This window comes from Zea mays, chromosome 6 (genome assembly GCF_902167145.1).
Source record: "Zea mays cultivar B73 chromosome 6, Zm-B73-REFERENCE-NAM-5.0, whole genome shotgun sequence".
NCBI classification, from domain to species: domain Eukaryota; kingdom Viridiplantae; phylum Streptophyta; class Magnoliopsida; order Poales; family Poaceae; genus Zea; species Zea mays.
Window position 1 is genome coordinate 19,111,027 of NC_050101.1, and position 23,305 is coordinate 19,134,331.

At 40.8% G+C, this 23,305-nt stretch overlaps 2 long non-coding RNA genes across 2 annotated transcripts; one reads left to right on the plus strand and one right to left on the minus strand.

Annotated features, from left to right (window-relative positions):
* Positions 1-4,880: 4,880 nt before the first annotated feature.
* On the plus strand, positions 4,881-19,373 carry LOC109940310 (uncharacterized). The gene is made up of 5 exons (XR_002263003.1): positions 4,881-5,241; positions 5,325-5,365; positions 6,582-6,649; positions 6,964-7,031; positions 18,856-19,373. It is a non-coding gene; the product is annotated as an uncharacterized lncRNA (long non-coding RNA).
* A 2,590-nt stretch (positions 19,374-21,963) lies between these two features.
* On the minus strand, positions 21,964-22,387 carry LOC103629059 (uncharacterized). Its single transcript, XR_002263078.1, has 3 exons — positions 22,314-22,387; positions 22,104-22,203; positions 21,964-22,013 (listed from the first exon to the last, which is right to left on the minus strand). It is a non-coding gene; the product is annotated as an uncharacterized lncRNA (long non-coding RNA).
* Positions 22,388-23,305: the final 918 nt, after the last annotated feature.

Here is a 23,305-nt window from a genome sequence, read left to right on the forward strand (position 1 = left end):
TTTTTTGAGAATGATTTACCAAGACTAATAAACATTTTATAAGAAGATAACCTCAGGTTCCCACATGAAAATGATAAAGTGAAATATTAGTTATGTTGAAACTTGGATACTTAGAGTGATTTACTAGGGGTGTAATCGGATCGAATACGGACGGATATCACAGAAACCATATTTGTTTTCATATTTTTATTCAGATTCGAATTCGAATACGGATACCTTCGGATACGAATACAAATACGGATGTTCTCGGATGCAAATACGGATAGCCACGTGTCGAATACGTAACTAGTCGGACACGGATAGCGTCAGTAACGAATTTTTTATCGGATACCGTGTAAGACACCATTCCAAACATATCACGACTTCACGAGTGTCATAATCATTTAGCCACTCCTTGAGTTCAAACATTTTTTGAGAATGATTTACCAAGACTAATAAACATTTTATAAGAAGATAACCTCAGGTTCCCACATGAAAATGATAAAGTGAAATATTGGTTATGTTGAAACTTGGATACTTAGAGTGATTTTATATGTAACTTACGCTATTGCACATGAAACTTAGATAACGCCGGTTATAAATATTTTCTTTGGACATGAAAAAAATGCATCATTCATATGTATCATACTTATTGTAATAATTCTGAACTAGCACTCGAGTAGCTTGATATTATAAACAAATACAATATATATATATATATATATATATATATATATATATATATATATATATATATATATATATATATATTGTATTTGTTTATAACATGCACGAGCACGCACGAGGCCCACTGCCAACTTTAAACGCTGCACTGCACGGCGCCGCGAGACGGCCCACTCCCACCTCGCCAGGCCCAGCCGGTAGCAGGAGCGAGCGCAGCCAGGTGCCAGCAGACGAGAGCATTGTTTTTAGTTCCACCTCGCCTAGCTAAAACAACATGAGGCACAACTTTTTCTATATAAAGACTCCTGCCGAAGCGCTGAACGTCAAGTCTTCAACTGCCGAGCCAGACGCAAGTCTGAGAAGTTGGGCAGTGGCAAGTGTGGGCCTTGGGCCACCTAGTTTTTTTTTTATTTTTAGAAAAATCTGAAACTTAAATTTGGTAAATTTAGATTAAAAATTGTTAAGTTATTTAGGGTTCGGATATTTATTCGGATAATGGTCGGATATATCAGATAAATTTCTTGGATATTCGAACTCTTGGATATTCGAAATCCGATGGATATCATACATATTGTATTCGTATCGGATAATCCGATATCCGAACAAACTATCCGTATTTGTATTTGATATCCGACAAAATTATCGGATATCTGAAAATTGTGTCCGAACCATTCACCTTCTTCGGATCCGGATTTGAACCGATATTTTCCGAACCATTTTACATCTATTTTTCGAACCATTTTACATCCCTTGCTGCAAGGCCCCGGTCGGCGACGCCATCTCTCTCCCGGAGCTCTCCAATGACGAGCTCGCCCTATTCCTCGCCTTCCTCTACACCGGCGCGCTGGAGGAGGACGGCGGCGGCGGCGCGGGCCTCTCGGTCCAGCCGGTCCCGGAGGAGCGACAGCTGCACGCGCTCCTCGTTGCGGCCGACAAGTACGACGTGCCGTTCCTGCGGCGGGCCTGCGAGGCGCGGCTGGCGGCGACGGCGCGGGCCTCTCGGTCCAGCCGGTCCCGGAGGAGCGGCAGCTGCACGCGCTCCTCGTTGCGGCCGACAAGTACGACGTGCCGTTCATGCGGCGGGCCTGCGAGGCGCGGCTGGCGGCGTCCGTGGACGCCTCCAACGCGCTGCGCACGCTGGAGGTTGCGGAGCTGAGCTCCAGCGCGGCGCTCAGGGAGCGCGCCATGGACACGTTGGTGGAACACGCCGAGCAGGTGATGTTCTCTCCCGAGTACGACGACTTCGCCGTCAGGAACGCCGGGCTGTGCGTCGAGACATCACCCGGGCGCTGCTGCTGGCCAAGATGAAGAAGACTGTAGATCGATAGATACGCGAAATCACCTATGAAGTCTGAACCCCACCACTAGGGGGTTAGGTGTCATCTTGCGTTAAACAGTTTGTTGGGACACGGTTTGTGGTATAGAAAAAAATATAAAAAAAAATTAATTTCTTCGTTCCAAACTATAGGTCATTCCAAATTTGTTGGAGAGTCAGCCTTTCAAGTTTGGTTAAAATTAGAGATAATTAAAAAGATTTATGACATGAAATATATATAGTATGACAATATAGTTAACTAAAATATAGTTAATGAAAATATATAGGGTGTGTCTCGGGCACAGTCGCCTGACAGACTGCATATTCATCAGGCGATATCGTGAGCCGTTGGATCCTAATCCAACATGCAACAGTCGTCTTCAACCTCCCGACCCGCCTGGTCTTCTTCTTCCTCGCCGGTGGCCATGCTCTCGTCCTCGTACTCGCCCCCGCCGCCGACAACCACCCCGCCGCGGGCGCTAGGGTTCGCTAGAGCTCCGGCGAACCCTAGCGCCCGCGGCGGCCGCCTTCTTCCCCTCCCCCTCCGGCCACGGCGAGCTCCGGCAGCGACAACCTCCCTCTGGCCATGGCACATTGGCACCCCCGCTCCTCCCTGGCCCGGCCGCCATCGGCATCGCCAGGGCCCCTAAACCACCCAACCTCCTTCCCTACCGCCTGACCGGCCAGCCTCCCCCCCCGGCCGGGCCCTTCTGTACCCACCGGAGTTAGGAAGGAGAGGGGGAGAGACCGGCAGAACTAGATCCAAGAGGAGGAGGAGGAGGAGATGCCTCGCCTGCTCGAAGCCGCCGTCCATGGAGCGGTGGGGCATGGTGGGGCGCGGGGAGGAGCTCGCCGGGGCTCGCCGGCTAGGATCTTGCTGGGTGCCTGGGGGAGGGAGAGAGAGGGAGGGAGGTAGAATATGGCTGCGGCCATGCGAGACTGCGAGCGTGCGTTGGGGACGAGCGGGCGTGTTAGGGCGGGTGACTGATGGATAAGAGCAAAATCAGTCACATGCCGTGGAGTATTTCTGAAATATATATAGTGCCTCTTTGGGACGGCTCTGGAGCGCTCCGGCTCCTGGCCAATCAACGTCCGACAGCCCATGTGCGCACGTGAGAAACGCTACGCTGCAGCGGCTCCGGCTCCGGCTGTTCTGTGAAATGCGCTGTCACAGTGAATGACTCCTTCACAAGAGCCACACGAAAGTGGCTTCGTGGCCAGAGCCAGAGCAGTAAGAAGAGCCGGAGCCGAAGCATTTTGGAGCTCTCCCAAACATAGTATGAAGAAGACTGTAGATAGATAGGCGAAATCACCTCTAAAGTCTGAACCCCACCACTAGGGGGTTGGGTGTGATCTTGCATTATACAGTTGGTTGGGACACGTTTTGTGGTATAGAAAAAAAATATAAAAATAGTTAATTCCTCTGTTCTAAACTATAAGTCATTCCAGCTTTCTTGGAAAGTCAAAACATTTCAAGTTTGACTAAAGTTAGAGAAAATTAAAAAAAAACTCAAAAGTCATGGGTTGCACATATGTAGACCAAAACCGGCAAGAAAATGATTCTTGATGGTAATCCATCAAGCAAAATCTGCCAATTAATATGAATAAAACATCAAATTCAGAATTGTGGGTTGCACATATTAGGCCTTTTGCCAATTCTATAACCGAGGCCCCCCTCTGTTTTACAATGGAAAAGAATCCCAAGATGCACGTGGCCTAAAGCTCTGACTACAAATAGCGTTCACACAATAATGTGATGAGAAAGAAAAGGTAGCAAGCTTGAGCAATGCCATATGCCCATATGTAATCCGAAATTGATCTTAGCGTGCCTATAGGATATATATTTCTTTTCTTCTTATTAAGCCGATGCGGCTTCCTCCACGTTCACGTGGTCCACGTCGGCTACAAAATCTTAGCCGCACGTACACACGGTGCTTCGCATCGTCGCCGTACGTGTGCCTGCCGGCAGCTTCTGTTCCTCCGCCCACATATGTCCCATTAAAAAAAGGAAACAAAGCGACACCGCCTAGAAGGCACTTGGTCTGCCCGCTTCGTCCACGACGCCCACGCTGCTGACGGCGACGCCGACGGCGCTGTGGCCTCCGCCACCGTCCAACCCCCGTCGCTGTCGTTTCCTGGAGGTACAAAGACCCTTTTCTTACTTCACTTCGCTTTACCCTGATTGCTGCTCGGTAGAAGGGTCCCAGCTTCCGGGTTCTCTCCAGCATCACCACGTTGCATTGGGTTTTGAATCTTTGCAATGCACTCTCCAGCATCTACACTTGATTCCCCACAAATGCTTTTGTGTCCCTTTTTTGCTCCAACTACACCGGAAACCATAGATGGTTTTTAATCACTTTTATTATGCCACATTGCAAACCCTAAACGTGTTTTTCCTCCATCTGCACTTGAAGCCACACATGCTTATTTGTCCCCTTTTTTCTCTTAAACTACACCAGAAGGCATATATGCCTTTTAATTTTTTATTATGACACATTGGAAACCCTAAATGTGTTTTCCCCTGAAAAGACTTGCAGGAACTAAGACCGCCTAATGTGGACCTACCTTTGTTTTTTACTGGTCCCCCCGCATCCACTCACGTGTTTGTGCGCTTGGGCTGTTAATTAAAAGCTATGCTTCTTCATTCTTTCACGTTTCACCCCCTTTACAAATGAGTTTAGGGTGTTGTATTTCCCTAAAATAAGAGGTGATACGCTCTGCGCTAATACAAGACATGTTTAGGGGTCCAATATTATCCTAAAAAAATGAAGACTTCTCTTTAACCTTTCTTATTTTGGGATGCATTTATGGAATATTTTAATTCACCTTATTGTATTGCCTTCTTAAAATTTTTCTACACATGTTTCAGATGATACGAATCCTAAAAAAATGAAGACTTCTCTTTAACCTTTCTTATTTTGGGATGCATTTATGGAATATTTTAATTCACCTTATTGTATTGCCTTCTTAAAATTTTTCTACACATGTTTCAGATGATACGAACAATTATCTTTTATACATCTTAAATGTGTATAGCACCCAAGGGCTATTTACATTTGCATTTGTTAGTTGCAAGAATTATGTTATATCCTGCTCTGCCATCCGCCCCTCTCATTCTCTCTCCCAAGCGATAAGGCTCATCTCATTCTCTCTTCCCAGGCGATAAGGCTCAAGCGGGTCAACAAAAAAAAAGGAAGGAAAGACCAAACGATAAGGCTGGTGGCTTATCTAGAAAGGTCCCTAGCGCCCTGCGACGACGCTTGGTAAATAGATCCTTTTCTAAAGTACACTTCGATTTTCTCAGTTTGTTGCTCAGTGCGGGTGTCGCGGTCCCCGCTTTTTCCAGGATCACAGCGTTGTTGGACGACTGCGCATCTACCTTCGCAGGTGCACACCTCTTGCCATTGTCGTTTTCTCGCAGCTAATCAAATCATTTCCATGGTTCCCTTCGCTTTTCCATGTTCCTACCTGACTATGTTGGCAGAATGCCTTTTGTTTCCAGTTTTTGCAGTGGATGTAATGCGTACTTTTTGTTCCCCTTTTTCCTTCCATCTGTACTGGACAGCACAGATGCTTTTTTAACTCCTTTTTTTGGCTACACCACACACCCTAAATGTGCCTCCTTGCAACGATTCCGAAAAAATAATGTGGACTTTCCTTTGATACGCTTCTATGTTCTTTTGCTCCACCTGTAAAATGAGTCTACAGTGCTGTATTTCTATCAAGGAATGGGTCGTGCGGTCTTCCCTAGAAAAAGCCATGGTTAGGGATACAATAATATTCTAAAAAATTGTAGACTTCTACCTATCTTTCCTTTTTCCCCCCTTCTGTGCGAAATATTCGTTTTGGATAAGTTGTATTATCTTCTTAGAGTTTTTCTTATTCAACTTTTAGATTCAGACAACATGAATAATTACCTTTTATAGGCCTTTAATACGTGCTTCCTAAGCTTCTGACTTCCGTTAACAAATCTGTAAAAAGGCAAAATTGCTTACAATTCAGCTGATTTGTATTACTATTACCAGTTTATTATTCCCTATATATATGCAATTGTGCCGTATTTTCATGGTTGAACTTTGCTTCTATAGTTGTTTCACATTTGGCCTCGACGTGTACATCCATAGAAATTGGAAGTTCTGGCAACAAAATCATATACGTAGATATTGTCTTGGTTGTAACTGCCTATACAAATATTAATTTCTTTCTCCTTTCATGTTGTTGTTACCTATTTTGTATGTCCCATATATTGATTTATGTGTAATATGTGTTTTGTTCATTTAATCTTATAGCACACAAATGCTATTTTCAATTACGTTCATTATATGTAAGCATTATGTTATAAGTGACAGCATTGCTTATCACTCAGATGCTATTTGCATTTACATTCTTTATCTATAAGCATTATGTTAGATGCGTACATGTTAGCCCTCCATTACTGTCTACACTTATGTGGTTGTATTCTAATTTGTATTCTCTTTTTTTGCCTCGGTTTTAACTCTGCTTTGATATTGGTCTTCTACTATTGCATCTGTTTACGTGAATGTATTCTCATTTTATTTACTCTCCATCTTTTAATTTTGATGCTACGACCTTGCAATTGTAGTTATCTGGAATTTGGAGTTACAGTCCACGTTCGCACGAATTGGAACTTTCAACTGCCAAAACATACAAGTAAGTACTATATAGATTCTTAATAATAACTACGTAAATATTACTTTCTTCGGTAACGTTGCTGCTACCTTTTTGGTTCGTCCTATATATTGATTTATGTCTACTTTGTGTGTGCTTGCCTGATGTTATATTATCCATATTGTACTTGCATTTGCGTTAATAGTTTTAATAAGGATTATGTTTTATACATGCCTCATTTGCCGTATGTATTGATTTTATGTATGTGTTTATCTAATATTATACCATCCAAAGCCTACTTGCATTTGCCTTCATAATTCTAATAAGGATTATGTTCTCCGACCTTATAATTGTAGTTATCTGGATTTTGGAGTTACAGTCCACGTTCGCACAAATTGGAACTTTCAACTGCCAAAACATACAAGTAAGTACTATATCGATTCTTAATAATAACTACGTAAATATTACTTTCTTCGGTAACGTTGCTGCTACCTTTTTGGTTCGTCCTATATATTGATTTATGTCTACTTTGTGTGTGCTTGCCTGATGTTATATTATCCATATTGTACTTGCATTTGCGTTAATAATTTTAATAAGGATTATGTTTTATACATGCCTCATTTGCCGTATGTATTGATTTTATGTATGTGTTTATCTAATATTATACCATCCAAAGCCTACTTGCATTTGCCTTCATAATTCTAATAAGGATTATGTTACGTATGGGCTTCATAGGATATGCAACACGACACTAACATTGAAGCTTCAATTAATCAAGATGTAACACCCGGATTTTAGGGGTCCAAAACCCGGGGTTAACATAAACACCAGGTATGCTGGGACCAAGTCTCACACATATGATGTATAGTGGCACAGGATCGAATGTCACAACTTTATATATAACAGGAGTTCTATACAAAATAAATAATTACATTATAAGGAGACAACGGTCCAGCAACCCAAAGTTGACTGGGAGACGACGACCTAGACCTCTCACGAACTCATCACAGCATCCTCCATGAGCATCATCCTGCAGTACCTGGTCTTGACCTGTGGTGTATGTGAGACAGCAAGAGTGAGCTCACATACGTTCATCGCTCAACAAGTTGTGGGGAATAATGTGTATGAACTCGCCAAAGGTGGGAGCTCACGTGAAGTGTAAGGCTTACCAAAGGAGATGGTTAGAGCTGAGCATTGCTTTTAGAGTTGGTCAAAATTTTATTAGCAGTTACTAAGTATAAGTAAATACCAGCCCAATTAAATAATAGAACAAAAGTAACAACTTCACCTGCGATGCAATGCATATGACAAATTGAGTTTAAGTTCCATAATTTAATCATGTGAGGGTCCGAGCTGCTCATGACCGTGAGCACGGCTAGTATACCAGTTTTACACTCTGCAGAGGTTGCGCATCTTTACCCACAAGTCGTGTATCCCATGTCGCCAGGGTTTGCAAGGCCCTTAGACACTTCCGAGGTGAATGGCTAGGGATCCACTACGAGGCCTTTACAAAGTTCCACTAGCTTCCGAAAACCCGCTACAGTTTATAGGAAGATCCAGTACAGGAATCCCTTGCAGGACCGCCATCGCAGCAAAATCCTCCCGAGGGCCTCCCCGCACTGACCTCTCCCCTACTGCCCTTGCCCCTTTCGGGTAAGGTAGTCTTCCACTAGCTTTCCTAATTAATCAGCCAAGGGGTCCCATTCCTCCCTTGTGGTAGCACTGTTTTCCCGGGTGGTCGCTCCATGTTCCAATTAACATAATGATCTCAACATGAACAATAAATAACAACTGATAACAAAAGTGTAACCATGAATAGTGTATCTCCATTCCCAAAACCACATATAGCACTAGCAAGTACTACCCAGAAAGTTCAGTGGTAAACAAGGTATAAAGATAGACAAACTAGGGTAACCTATTGGGTCCCATCAAAATTAACCTATGCAGATCATTATGATTAATCAGAACATGGCTGGGTAAAAAGAAGTGATCAAGGGCACAACTTGCCTGGGCCTTGAGAATCCAGGTACCAGGATGATCTTCAGGTGATACGTGACCTCACTGCTAGTCGTAGCAATACAAACAAACAGTGTATAGGCAAAATTAACATTACACCAAACATGTATGCCAAAATACATATTAATGATCTACATATTAAAATAAGATCACAGGAAAAAGAATCATTAATTTTGGAGTTGTAGTTTTTAAGTTATGAATTTTTCAAAGGTTTTATGGGTTTAAAATGGATTAAGTAAGAGATTAAATTTCTAATTGTTTTCATGACAAAACAGAGGCTCTAGATGGTAGAGAATAAAATTATAAAATTTTAGAAGTTGGAATGACTCAATTTGGAGTTAAAATGAATTTTCTATGAATTATCTAAGTTCTAGCAATTATTTTCATATTAAAAATCTATTTTCTATTTTATTTATTCAAATTAAATGAGTTCTGGACTGGGCCTCAATTACAGCAAAGCGCAGGGGGCTCTACGCAAGATTTCCGAGACTCAGGCTACACCCGCACAGGACGGCGGGTTGTTTTAACGAAAACAGGAGGTTTCTTATGTAAAAATGCCAGGCCAAAAGGGTATCCACTGATCTCGGCCGCACGATCTCACACCTACGGCTTAGATTAGATCTACATTTATTAAACCGGTACGCTACGAGGACCACCAGATGTTGATCCAACGGTGAAGATCATATCCATACCCGGAGTCATCCGATCGCTGATCGACGCTCTAGATCGACCCAACGCGAAACGTTACGCAGGTTTTAATCTCAGCCGCAGGTTTGGATCCGACGGCCCGAAACCCCTCCCCTACCTTTCGGTCGAGCGGACGGCGGCGCCGCCCACCATCGCGGCGGAAACTCGCCGGAGCAATGCTAATCTCCCCCTCTGCTACTACATTTCGACCCCCGTTCGGTGCAATACGAAGAGGAGACGAGAGCGGACAGAGAGAAAGAGTTCAATACCGGGATATGAGGCGGTGAGTACGCTGCCTGCGACGTGAGGCGGGTCCGTGGCAGCGTTGAACCCACGGCGAGAAATTGCGGCACAGTTGGCCCCCAATCGAGCCTGGGATGTCCCCGTGCACCACCAGTGTATCTCCCCGAAGCGCCCTGGCCCAGATTCGAGGTCGCGTCGGTGATGCAACCTCGGGTCGACGGCAGCGGCCTCCATGGCGGATCCGCGATGGAGCTTGCACGACGGCGAGCAACTCCCCGCCAGTGATTGGTTGGGACGGATCAGCCACGGGAGCCCGGTTTTATAATCGCAAGGGAGCGGAGCCGATCACGCAACGACCGGCGAACTTTTCGCGGGCGGATTCGGAGAAATTCCCAGCCACAACGTCGGGTTGAGTTTGAACTGAGCTCGATGGTGAACCTGACCACTAGGGCCCATATGATAGAGGAACCCGCACACGTGAGCTTTTATCGCCCCCAACGAGCTTGGTCCGGGTCGTCGGGGACGGTGCGATTCACGCGCGTGGATCACGGGAGTTCGTTGCGGAAGGATGGAGATGATCCTGACAAGCCGACCCCACCAGCCAGCGGGAGCGAGGAAGCTGAGCGCGCCTGTGCAGAGGCTGACAACCCGGGTCCGCGCAGCAGAGAACGCAGGCGCGCGCACGGGGCGAGACCGACACGCGGGACCCACCTGTAAGTGGCCGCGCGCAGAGTGAACGGGCTGCAGAGGAGGTTTTCCCTGGTGGGCCGATTTCGTGGTCCAGGGCCCAGGTAAGGTTTATTCCTTTTCTTTTTATTTTGTTTTCTGTTTTCTTTCTTCTAGGTTTAAATTTGAATTTGAATTTAGTTTTCAATCCTTGTGCACACTTGTTATTAAGTCATATTCTGAAATATGAAATACAAATTTTTGGAATGTATTTATATTATTTTCTTTATTTTCATAACATTTCTCTTCTTTCTTTTAAACCCTAGTTTCCAATGTAGGGCTTAATCCAATTTCTAGTCATTTTATATTATTGTTACTTTTATCTAATTCACAAACATAAAAACTCCAACAAATGCACTTTTTCTTTATTTGAGAATAATTGTTTTATTTAGTCACTCTTAATTACATAGGTGCTCTTTTTATGATGCAAATGAGACACACAAAATATGGAAAAAAACTATATTCCTTTGTATACAAATTTGAGTATTACACAAGATAAAAGACGATTGACAATGCGTGGAACCTCTAATGATGCTTCAAACTCCGCTTTAGTGGTCATAACCGATCTGGATCATAGACAGATGCCCTTGCAGGGTACCTTTAACTCCATGTTTGACTTCCCGATGCCTACCGCTGACCGTGGAGTAACGATATATAATGCAAGTTCACATAGAAATGCAAACTTAGCTCGACAACACCGTAAGCGAGTTCTAGATCAACATCGGTTGGTTCTTAGAGGTAATAACTACTACCTATGCTAACAGTGATTGGTATAGGTTCAAATTTGCTACTTAACTGCTAATTATTTTATGCCTTCTCATTAGTAATTTGCAGACTTCTTTTTCCTCCTAATATTAAGAAAAAGATAAAAAAATCCTAAAGGAAACATAAGAAAACCCTTCTCTATAATGTGCAGGTCCTCCACGTAACATTAGAGTTCCTATGCAATGTGCTTATTTATCCGATGACTACGTTGCAGCGCTAAAAGGTATAAACCATAAAAATTTAAATTCTTCTTACATCCTCTCTTATGAAGAATACAATAATGTTCATATCACCATCCTCGAAAAAAAATCTAATCTCACATCTTTCTTTTCTTCCTGAAAATATATAGCTTCGTATCCTAGGAGATCAAACCATGGAACTCCAGATTATAATTGTCAAATGTGTGGTGCATTATTTTGGTATGGAGAAAGATCACGTGGCACCGTGAGAAATATGTCCCTCCAATACTATAATTGCTGCAAAGGAGGTAAAGTGTATCTCCCTCCATACAAGGAAAGGCCAGAACCATTGAAATCACTCGCTAGATTTGATGGTAATACAAGGGAAAAAATTTTATAGCAAATATAAGGCAATACAATTGTTTGTTTGCTTTTACATCCATGGGTGCTAAAATTGATAATACTGCAAATGATGGTCGTGGTCCGCCTCTATTCAAAATATGTGGGCAGGTGCATCATCGAATTGGCTCCCTCTTACCTGAAGGATCTGCCCCTCAATTTCTTCAACTCTACATATATGATACTGCCAATGAGGTTCAAAATAGATTGAAATGTCTACATTCTACAAAAGAGCCCGTCCAAGCTCTGGATCCTGTAATCGTTCAGGAATTAATTAAAATGCTTGATGACTACAATCCATTTGCAAAAAAATTTAGGATGGCAAGGGACAGATTGTCTGATTATGAAAATGAAGACTTCATTATTAGGATTATAGGAGCGCGGGAAGGTGATCCAGTTCAATACAGTCTTCCAACTACTGATGAACTTGCCATGTTAGTTTGTGGAGACTTATCTCTTGATACATTCAAAAGAGACATTATCATTCAAAAACACAACAAAGATCTCAAACGTATTTCTTCCCTGCATCCAGCTTACATGCCACTATAGTATCCATTGCTATTTCCTTTTGGTGAGCGTGGATTTCAAGTTGGTGTTCCATATGTTGGATTGGAAAATGCAAATAACAATTCAAGGTCTCACATGACTATGCAAGATTTCTTTTCGTATCGTTTCCACTATAAGAAAAATGAGCCAAATCCTTTTCTAAGCTATGGATTATTATCAAGTCAAGCAAAGGTTGATGCTCGAGCAGCAATAGATGAAAGCAGATTGCAATATATACTCCAAAATCAAAATAATCTGCGAACTGAAAGTATTCAAGGGATATCAGATGCTGTAGGTCGTGGCTGCATTGATGGTGAGGAAATGGGGCAGCGAGTTATATTGCCTGCATCTCATATTGGCGGACGACGATACAAGTTTCAGAATTATCATGATGGGCTAGCAATTTGCCGAGTCTACGGTCCACCAGATTTCTTTGTGACGTTTACGTGCAATCCAAATTGGCCAGAAATAGTAGAGAGCCTCTTTGAACCTGGCCAAAAAGCTTCAGATAGATCAGATATCATTACTAGAGTTTTTCATTTAAAACTTGATGATCTTTTAGGTGATATTCGATCTGGAGATATCTTTGGTCGACAGTTGGCAGGTACTATCATATCATTTTAGCCCTTGCCAACTATAATAAGGCTTTTTGAAGTCAGTTCTTAAATCTCAATTAACACAACTATTGGTAGCTAATTACATACCTCACACAACTTTTTCCCTTTTCAGTTCTATATACTATTGAGTTTCAAAAGCGTGGACTGCCTCATGTCCACGTCATTTTTTGGGTATCAACTGATACTTCACAGCCAACGCCTGCACTTATTGACTCCGTTATAACTGCAGAAATTCCTGATCCAGAAAAGGACCCTTTAGGCTATGCATTGATTGTCGAGCATATGATCCATGGTCCGTGTGGTCCTAACCATATGAATGCTCCATGTATGAAAAATGGAATATGCTCAAAAGGTTATCCAAAAGATTTTCAAGAAGAAACAACAATAGATGGGAATGGTTTCACAGTTTATAGAAGAAGAAACAATGATCGTTTCATTGACAAAGGATGTGTTAGGTTCGATAACAGATCAGTAGTACCAACTAACCTTTTGCTGCTGAAAAGATTCCAAGCTCATATAAATGTTGAATGGTGCAACAAAAGTATTTTTATAAAATATCTTTTCAAATATGTCACTAAGGGACCGGATCGTAGCAAAATCTTTCTTAAAAGAGTACAGGCTGGCGAAGATGTTCCATATAATGAACAAACAGATGCAAAGGATGAAATCAAAGAGTATCTTGATACTAGATATATTTGTGACAAGGATGCTTGCTGGCGAGTGTTTGGTTTCGAAATTCATAGGCATTATCCTACTGTGGAAAGAATGCCTGTTCACTTGCCCAATCAAAATTACATTACTTATACCTCTCGATCAAATATGGCACAAGTGCTATCAGAGGCTTTCCTTCGTCGAACAATGCTAACTGAATGGTTCGTTTGCAACTCAAATAACCCAAACGCTAGAGATCTAACATATTGTGAGTTCCCATCGAAATGGAGGTGGGACGAGAAAACACGGAGTTGGAGACCAAGACTAGCTAGAGACAGCAAAATAGGACGCCTATATTATGTTCATCCATCAGCAGGCGAAAGATATTACCTAAGGTTGTTATTACTGGCAATAAAAGGTGCATGTAGCTATGAATGTCTTAGGAGTTTTAATAATACTGTATTTCCAAGCTTTAAAGAGGCATGTCAAGCACGTGGTCTTCTTGGTGACGACAAAGAATGGTTTGATGCTTTTGAAGAAGCAGCAAGTTGGGCCACGGGTCCACAACTACGCCAGTTGTTTGTTACAATGCTCCTATATTGTCAAATTAGCGATGAACGTTCATTTTTTGACAAAATTTGGAAGTTAATGGTCGACGACATTGAATATAATATACAAAAAGCAATGAATTGTCCTACCTATCAAATGGCAGATGATGATCTCAGAAATGAATTGCTAGAGAGGTTAACTGTTCTCTTCAACAAAAGTGGTGGGAATATACATGACTTCAACTTACCTCAAAAGGTACATACAACACAACAAGACCTAAATCGTTTAATTAAAGAGGAAACTTCTTATGATCCTGAAATTCTTCACAATGAATCTCAAAGCCTCATCTCACAGCTTAATATTGATCAGTTAAATGCCTTCAATAAAATTGTTGAATGTGTCCTTTGTGATCGACCTGGATTGTATTTTGTTTCTGGATATGGTGGCACTGGAAAAACTTACCTATGGAATGCAATTGTAGCATACTTAAGATCTCAGGGAAGGATTGTTCTAGCTGTTGCTTCTTCTGGAGTTGCTTCCCTTCTTCTTCCTGGTGGGCGTACAGCGCACTCGCGTTTCAAAATTCCATGTGATCTCAATTCTAACAACACTTGCAATATTAAAAAAGGAACCATGCTTGCTGCTTTAATTAAATGCTCCTCATTGGTAATTTGGGATGAGGCTTTTATGGCTCATAGAATGACATTTGAAGCATTAGATAGAACTTTCCGTGATATACTGTCTTCTGAGTCAGCCGACAATAAAAAATTACCTTTTGGTGGCAAAGTTATTGTTTTAGGTGGTGATGCGAGACAAATTCTACCAGTTATTGAAGGTGGTACTAGAGCACAGATGGTTGATGCAGCCATAACTAATTCATATTTATGGCATTACATCACTGTATTGTACCTGACACAGAATATGAGATTATCATCAAGTGTGCAGGATAGAGAAGCGGTTAACTCATTTAGTAAATGGATCTTAGCTGTTGGTGAAGGGAAGATACCAGCAATGGCAAGAGAGAATGAAACAGAAAAAACTTGGATAAGACTACCTCATGAAATTCTTCTTATGCCCAATAAAGATACCTTACCGTGCATTGTCCAATCTGCATATCCAGATATACAAACAATGTATGCTAATGTTGAATATCTAAAGGAACGTGCTATATTAGCTCCAACAAATGAAGTTGTTGATATTGTGAATAACTATATGGTCTCAATCATACCTGGTGACACAAAAGAATACCTCAGTTGTGATAGCATTGCAAAAGGACCAAATACACATGCATCCTATGATATGTTATATCCGATAGAGTTTCTAAACTCCATCAATGGTAACAACTTTCCTTCACATAGTATAATGTTAAAAAAAGGAACACCAATTATGCTTCTACGCAACATTAATCAATCTCAAGGACTTTGCAATGGTACAAGACTGATTATAACAACTTTGGGAGATTTAGTTATAGAAGCGGAGATTATGAATGGAAAGCATAAAGGAAAAAGTGTTGTCATTCCTCGAATAAGCTTGACTTTAAAAAATCCAAGAAATGCATTTATTTTAGAGAGAAGACAATATCCTGTAAAAGTTTGCTATGCAATGACAATTAATAAGAGCCAAGGACAATCTTTATCAAAGGTGGTTGTCTATTTGAAAAATCCAGTTTTCACGCATGGTCAACTGTATGTTGCATTTTCTCGAGTTACATCAAAAAGGGGCTTAAAAGTGTTAGTAGAGGATGAAAATGGTGATCCAACAGATGAGACAAAGAACATTGTCTATAATGAGATATTTTCTCACTTTACCCAATGATCTCAACATCAGAAATCCCAGTACCTATTTGTGTGCATATGTATATACTAGGTGAGTGCCCGTGCGTTGCAACGGGAACATATAATATCATGATTATATATATAGGTATATGTCCGTGCGTTGCAACGGGAATAACTGTGCACACATAGGCCATTGTTTAGTAATGCTAGTAAGAATCAACTCAACAATCATAATAAATATTGAAGTATGCCAGTTTTATTAAAAGAGATCCAAGCAATCCCGACACACGTTTGTATATAAATATTTACGAATTCACATGTACCATGAAGTTGGACAGTCAAAGGTTACATATGCAGACGACGCACACCGTGTTGCTTGTTGTTTATAGCGATGACGCGGAATCCCAACTCTCATCCAGGTGTTCACCAGCATCATCATGCTCTATTCATGTCAGCGTGCATGTTGTAGCCCTGCACGAGCATGACAAAGGACATCATATTCCGCTCTAGCATTCCGACAAACAACCTACACCATATTGAGAGTCTAGTATTTTCACAGAGGCTCCAGAAATACCAAGGCATACTGAAATTTTGTCTCTTCAAGTTGCCACTCACAATCCTTGAATTGCATGTATGGGGTCACAACCTAAATATTGTTATCAGGAAAAAAATGGTGTGTAACAACTGATAGCATTAGCAGCTCAATTTCTAGAAAAAGTGAAGCTTAATGTCTAGATTACAGGAAACATAGAAGTAACAAGAAGTCATGTGGGCGAGTTGGTCGTTCTAGCCCCCTAAGGTGCAAATCATACCGTTCATTTTATATACTATATAGCAAGTGTTATTAAAATATTTAAATATTGAGCCAAGTCTAAGTAATTTTCTAAAGATTTCAACTCCTCCCTGATTTCATCTGAACACATAGTAAGTCTTGATTTTGCGCTTTCAATGTTTTGGATGTGAAAAGACTGGAGATGCAACAATTAAGACATTGTTGTAACATCAATATCTTAAATATATCCATAAATAATAGAGAACAATTAACTGTGTAAATTTTATAGGTTCAAGAATCTAGTGTTCAATATAAAAGTCTAAGGAAGTGGATTTAATTACTGACCCTCATGGCTTGCTGCACCAGAAAAGCTCCTCTCCATGGAGACATCCTCATATATGACTTTATTCTTCCCCCCTGCTGTTCTCACAAACCTTGTAGCATGTGATCTCTTGATTCATGGACCGCCATGATCTGAAGCGGTCAACAAGAGCCTGATGCATGCACTGTCATCATCTGAAAGCGGTCAACAAGAGCTTCAAGTGCAGCATCAGGCTCAATACCCTCTATATATATCAGCACCACATAGTGCGCAGTTTTTAAAACGTGATGTACATGCCCTACCAAGAAAAAACAGTAAGAAACTATTAAAGCAAGGGATGAAACATGACGTGCACTTGATTTGGATGTGAGGTAGGAGGCACACTTGCAGAATTTATGGGCACATGGCTTGCATTTGGTACTTTCACACAAAGGGACTAATCAATAATAATTGATGACAGTAACCTTTGAGCATATTGAGTGGGTAGAAAGTAGGAACTACAATTTTAACATGTAGCTGCAATGTTTAGACTATAAAGCATGTGGTCAACAAAAACCAACATTCTTACTATTTTCCTTGGACTTAATTCTTACCGAGGAAATACTTGTTCAACAAAACGAGGCAAAGTAACCGATATCTCCACAAAAAAAGCATAAGCATGAGAACAGAGGCAAAGTAACCAACAAACTGATACAAATTTAAGGGATAAAACATCAGCATATTTTCACATGTTATAAACCAGAAGACTGAAAAGTGAAAAGTAAAATCGGGAAATTTTCTACAGGAAACACTATCTAGATATGATAAACAAGAGAAAATCCGTGATAACAGGGGCACATGGCTAGGAAGAACAGAGCTAAACAATCTTAGTAAAAGAAAGTCATCAACGAGCTAATCTCTTTGTTCAACTTTAAAAGGTATAGTAGAAAGAATGCCCTTCCCCACACCCTCTACACACACAATTTTAATTGTGTTCAACCAGTAACAGGGATCCTAGATTTGGAGAATTAACATGCCAGCCCTTGTGTTCCGCATTGTGATGAACTCATGAACAACCATTAGTTTGTACCATGAGCAGAAGAAGAAATTACCCAGGTAGGGATGCCTCCCACAATGTACTAAACTACTAATCCAGTCTAAACAATGCACCTAGAAGGTCATAGACTCCAGTTAGCACACATTCCTACAAAGCCAGTAAATGGAATCCAAATATTTTTTCTGGTCAATGTTCTATACAGTATCATACACTGCAGTTGAGATAAGAAAACGCACAGATGCCAAAAGGCCCAAAACAGAGTAACTCCTTGAAGCAGAAAATGGTACATTACACTCACCACCTAATAAATTGCGCCTTGATAGATTTAGATTGAGGATATAGGAATAAATCAAGATTATCATATTCTGAAGATGGGCAAACAAAATGCACTTTTTTATCATATTCTAAAGACGGGCAAACCAAAATTTAGCTAAGCTGATTCATTTTGTTACAGGTGTCTGATGATTTTCTCAGGATAGTGCAACAACCTAATAACATGCACCTTTCTTGCTACCCTGAAACATTAACCAAGGATGTATTTGTTTTCTTATATAACTTAGTATCAATTTACCTGTTCGAAGAGGGGAGGAGAAACATACCGACCCAACCACTTCAAAATGGCTGCAAACAGTGCCAAAGAAACCTAATGCTATTAGTTTAAATTTGTTCCTATCACCTCTGTTCTAACTGGTATTCCTGGCACTGGTTACCTCAGCCATGCCATCAATTTATATCTTCGATGTAAGTCATGAGAACAAGTCTTTTTAAATTGTTCTTTCAGCTAAAAAATGTCTTTTTTACACATATATGTACGGAAACAAAGTTAGGTTGTATTGCAATGGCAAGGGTAAAATTAATTGAATAAATGTCGCTATTGGTCCCATGTTTTACTTAAGCTTCATTTGGATCCTTATACTTTTAAACATTCTAATTGAGTCTTCAACCTTCAACATATGATTAAACAGATACATTCACAGTGGCGAGTGAAGGGCGAGCATCCTTACCATCACAGCAGAATAGCCCAAACCCGGGCAGATTTCAACGGTCCGGCAGGGGACGGAGGCAGAGACAGTTGCTGCTCCTGCGCCAGAGAGGGGAGGAAAGGCTTCACGCCTCCAAGGTAGCAACAAGGCATGAGGGGGTAGGAAAGGCTTCACGCCTCCAAGATTTCAGTCAATTCCTTGCCAGAACTATTAAATAAAGGTGTTAATGTGCATGATGAATGCTCACAGTCGATTCCTTGCTAGAACTATTAAATAAAGGTGTTAATGTGCATGATGAATATTCAGTCAATTCCTTTACAGAACTGTTAAAAAAAATAGCCACAAGAGGATATGAGCAGGGTAGGAGTGAACTTAACTTCGTGATGTAGGTGGAGGTGGTCTGCGTACAAGAAAATCCGAAAAACAGAAGCTTGTTGTTACCAAGAACAATTCAGATAGTTGTTTCTATAAATAATTTCACCTGTACAGCTTCAATTCAAGTTCCTTTCGATAACATTCTCTGGATATAATTGGACAACAAATAAGAAGAAAATCAGTAGCCACAAAATGTACAATAAAGACTACGTGAAAGATAGTTATAAACCTATGATACACATGAATGCGAATTTGTGTTCCTGGGATGAAGAAACATCGTGTGCCTTTGACAAAGACCCTAGCTGCTTTTAAGCCGATAATACTGACATGTTTGACATCCCTACAAATATTTGATCAATAACAACTGATGAAATCGTTAAGTGAAGATAATCTAATGGTGAGTTGTATTGATAAAATATTTTTGTTCACTCTGAGTCAAAACTTATTGTTAACTTTCAAGCCTTCTAATTTCATTCATTATTGGTGAGGTAAAAAATGTTACACTTTATAGAGTGATTTTTCAGGCATGAGACAATAATCAAATGTGTTTTGCCGAGGTTATATTTATATATTGATATTGCTATCCTCATAATGATAAGAGGAAATAGAAAAGGCAAAGTTGTGTCCAGGGCTCCAGGCCTCTTGTTGATGTGATGAAAAGTTGGAATAAAATTATTTGCAAAGGATGGGCATTCAATCTTCATTAGTGATATAAACGAACTTTCTGCTCTCAAACAATTACATTCTTTAGGGAATGCTTTGCATGGGAATTATTGCTTTGATCTAACCATGTCAACTATGCATAATTCTTTCATAAATTGTACCTGTTATACTAATACTAAAGTAGAGATACATTACTACTGTTTACTGAATATAGTAGGGAATTTCTCCATGATGGACGCCTTGATATAGCTGCCAATGGATTCCAGTCTGTCATACCTCACCAGGCAGTCCTCGCCATCGACGGCCAACGCATCCACGCTCCCGCTGTAGTTCCCAATCGGTGGCCGCAGAATGTCCAGGCGCCAGTTCACCGCCTACAACAGCAGCACATCACCACCAAAGGATCTGCATGCCAATGAGTGATATTGATTATTGTACTGCGATAGTGTTGTCTACGGTGGTGAGTTCATTCACTGACATCGGACATTGTCTCTGCTGCCGGCTGGTCCCCGTCGAACACCTAATGGATTTCCTTGAAAACGTCACCGAACTTCTCCTTGAGCACATGCTCGATGTCCATATTCATGTCGTTGCCATGCTGGGGCACAGTTGTCGCATGCTCCTTATTATATTACTGATGCTAAACTTGATAGTTCTGGTTTCTCCCTTCAATGAAGTTTAGCAAGCTATAAGAAGGCATGTACTGTTAATTGGTAAAAGCTATTATAGTCAAAATTAATATTGACACTGTCAAAAGCAATACCTAGAGCAAAATGGCATGGACGGTTCCTCGCTAAGTTTTGCTAGTCAGCTCTGCATTGGTAAGGTCGAACGCATTCCCGTCGGGTGTGATTTATGTTATATTATTTAGCCACATGCTCTACATCGTTGTAGTCTGTAAAAAACAGAGGAACATATGCATCATGATCATCTTGTAATTAGAACTGAAAAAAACTGGAAATGGAAACTATTAAAATAAAGATTGGAATAATGAAAAGACAAACGACTGATTAAAGTATAGTATTTTTTGTGGACAATCCACATTAGATAATCATAATGAAAAGACAAACGACTGATTAAAGTATAGTACCTTTTTTTTGCAGACAATCCACATTAGATAATCACTCGTAAGCATTGTTAACTTATGGTTCCGGTAAGGTATATGTTGTCCATCAGAAGATAAAGCACCAATAACATCAGCCAAAGCAAAAAGAGATTTATTTATACTTTGCGCTTCTTTCAATTGCTTTCCTGCTGAACCAGGTTTTTTCTAGATGATAGTTTCCTGGTATAACATTTATTAACAAGGCAACAATTTATCATGAATAATGCTACTATTATACACCGTCTTCAATGGCCTTACTCTTTATTAAATGTTAACAAACAACTACAGGTTCAGAATTCATTTACCCGGAATGGTAGGAAAATAAGATACCTAAATCACGAGGCCTTCCGTTGGTGGAATATTGCCTGAAATCAGCCATTTGTTTCTGCACCATTTCAGTAGTTCGTTGCACTCCATGGTAAAATTCAGGAACCATATCCGGGTGACTTTGATCATCGCAGCTCAAGTATGTTGCACAATCTGTGCCCTTTACCTTTGGTAGAAATAAATACGAAAAATCAATATAATGCAACGTGCCATGGAGTCATGGACACAAGCAGGACAACATGACCAATGCGGTTCATAAGACTAATAGCACAGGGAAAAGCAGACCCAACTGTAAGAACAAAGGCAGACAGATAAACTTACCTCCTCACGAACCAGAGTCAAGCAACCATAGCCTGAAACTTTATGAACAAATGATGGACCAAAATCATCAACATCGGATCCTGATTCATCATTTGATGTATCGCTTAACATGCCCTGCCACTGAAAGAGACAAATATAGTAGTAGTTTAGAACAAGAATCCAGAAAAGCAACCAGCTTCCTGAATTACTGAAAAGCAACCAGCTTCCTAAATTACTACTGATGAAGGCTGTAATTTTAGAATTTTACTTTCATCTGTTCCAACCGAAAGGAAGAGGTGCTTCTTTCTCCACCCTCAGAAACAGGTTTGATGGTTTCCCTCATACATCCAACTTCCAAATTGTGGATCAGCTACAAATAATATATCCTTCATTACATAGAAAAACAAGGACATCATCTAGATGAATTATTTTCATGTAAACACGAAGCAGTAAAGGGTACCTTCAATATATAAGGATCATTCCATGGCCCTTTGTTCGATCCAAGGCAACCACCCTTGTCACTACATGTGCATGAACCACCAAGGAATTCTGGCAACTCACTGAGAAAATACAAGCATTATTAGAAAATACAAGCATTATTAGTTATTACAGGTTGAGGGCTGAATCTTATGAAGAGAATGGGCTATGCAACCCTTGAATACAAACCTACCTCGAATCTATTACTTCAAGAAGCCTACTCTGGTAGTTCGAACCGAGCACCTAAGAGCAGCTCCAGTAGTTATGTAAAATATATCTCCTTACAATTGTATTTAGCAAGTTTGTAAACAGCTATTGGGTGCTAAAAAATTGTGGATCTCCAACAGTTGCCATTATTTAGAGACTTAATCTGTTTGAAATCAAATTGGTGGGCCATTTGGATCCCATGCAACACAACTGTCGTACGTTGCTCCCTGTTCTAAAACGCCATACGTTCTCCCTGTTTGCAAACTAATCTGGCTAAATAGTAGTGACTGTTCAATTTGGCAAAATAGTAGTGATTGTTCTATGAAATATTTGGCAAAATAGTAGTGACTGTTCTATGAAATAATTTGGCAAAATAGTAGTGACTGTTCAAGAGGCACTTCAGTTCACTTCAGTTCATTTGTATGAAATAAATTCATTAGAAAAATATGTGCGTTGATGAAACCGATCAGTTCACTGATGAAACCGATGTCATCGATTCTAGCCTTTGGTGGCTGAAAACAAGAAAGGACAGAAAAACAATGACATACGAGAGTAATTGACTGCAACTGTACCACAATAGTGTATGCACCATTGACAATCCGGCGGCTGGGAAGAGATCATGCGACTACCGGGAGCGGCAGGGAGGAACTCCTGCGAAGACCGAGCAGTGGTAAGGAGGAAGAGCATAGCGCCGACGTCAAGGTGAAAGGCTATTGCCGCGAGTGAGAAATAAGCACTGGTTTTATGTCAGGATACATATAAAAGACAAGAAACTAAAGTCACCTCAAGACGTCCGGTGAAAGAGTTGTTAAATATAAGAAGACAGAAACCCTACATGAGGCCACAATTGCTTATCCTTCCAAACTGCAATTACTTGTCCAGGAGCGCACATAAAGCCTACATGAGGGTGCAGTTAGTGTACTAACATGAAAATACTGATGTCATGAAGGTGAGGACGGGGATTAGGGCGGTCATACC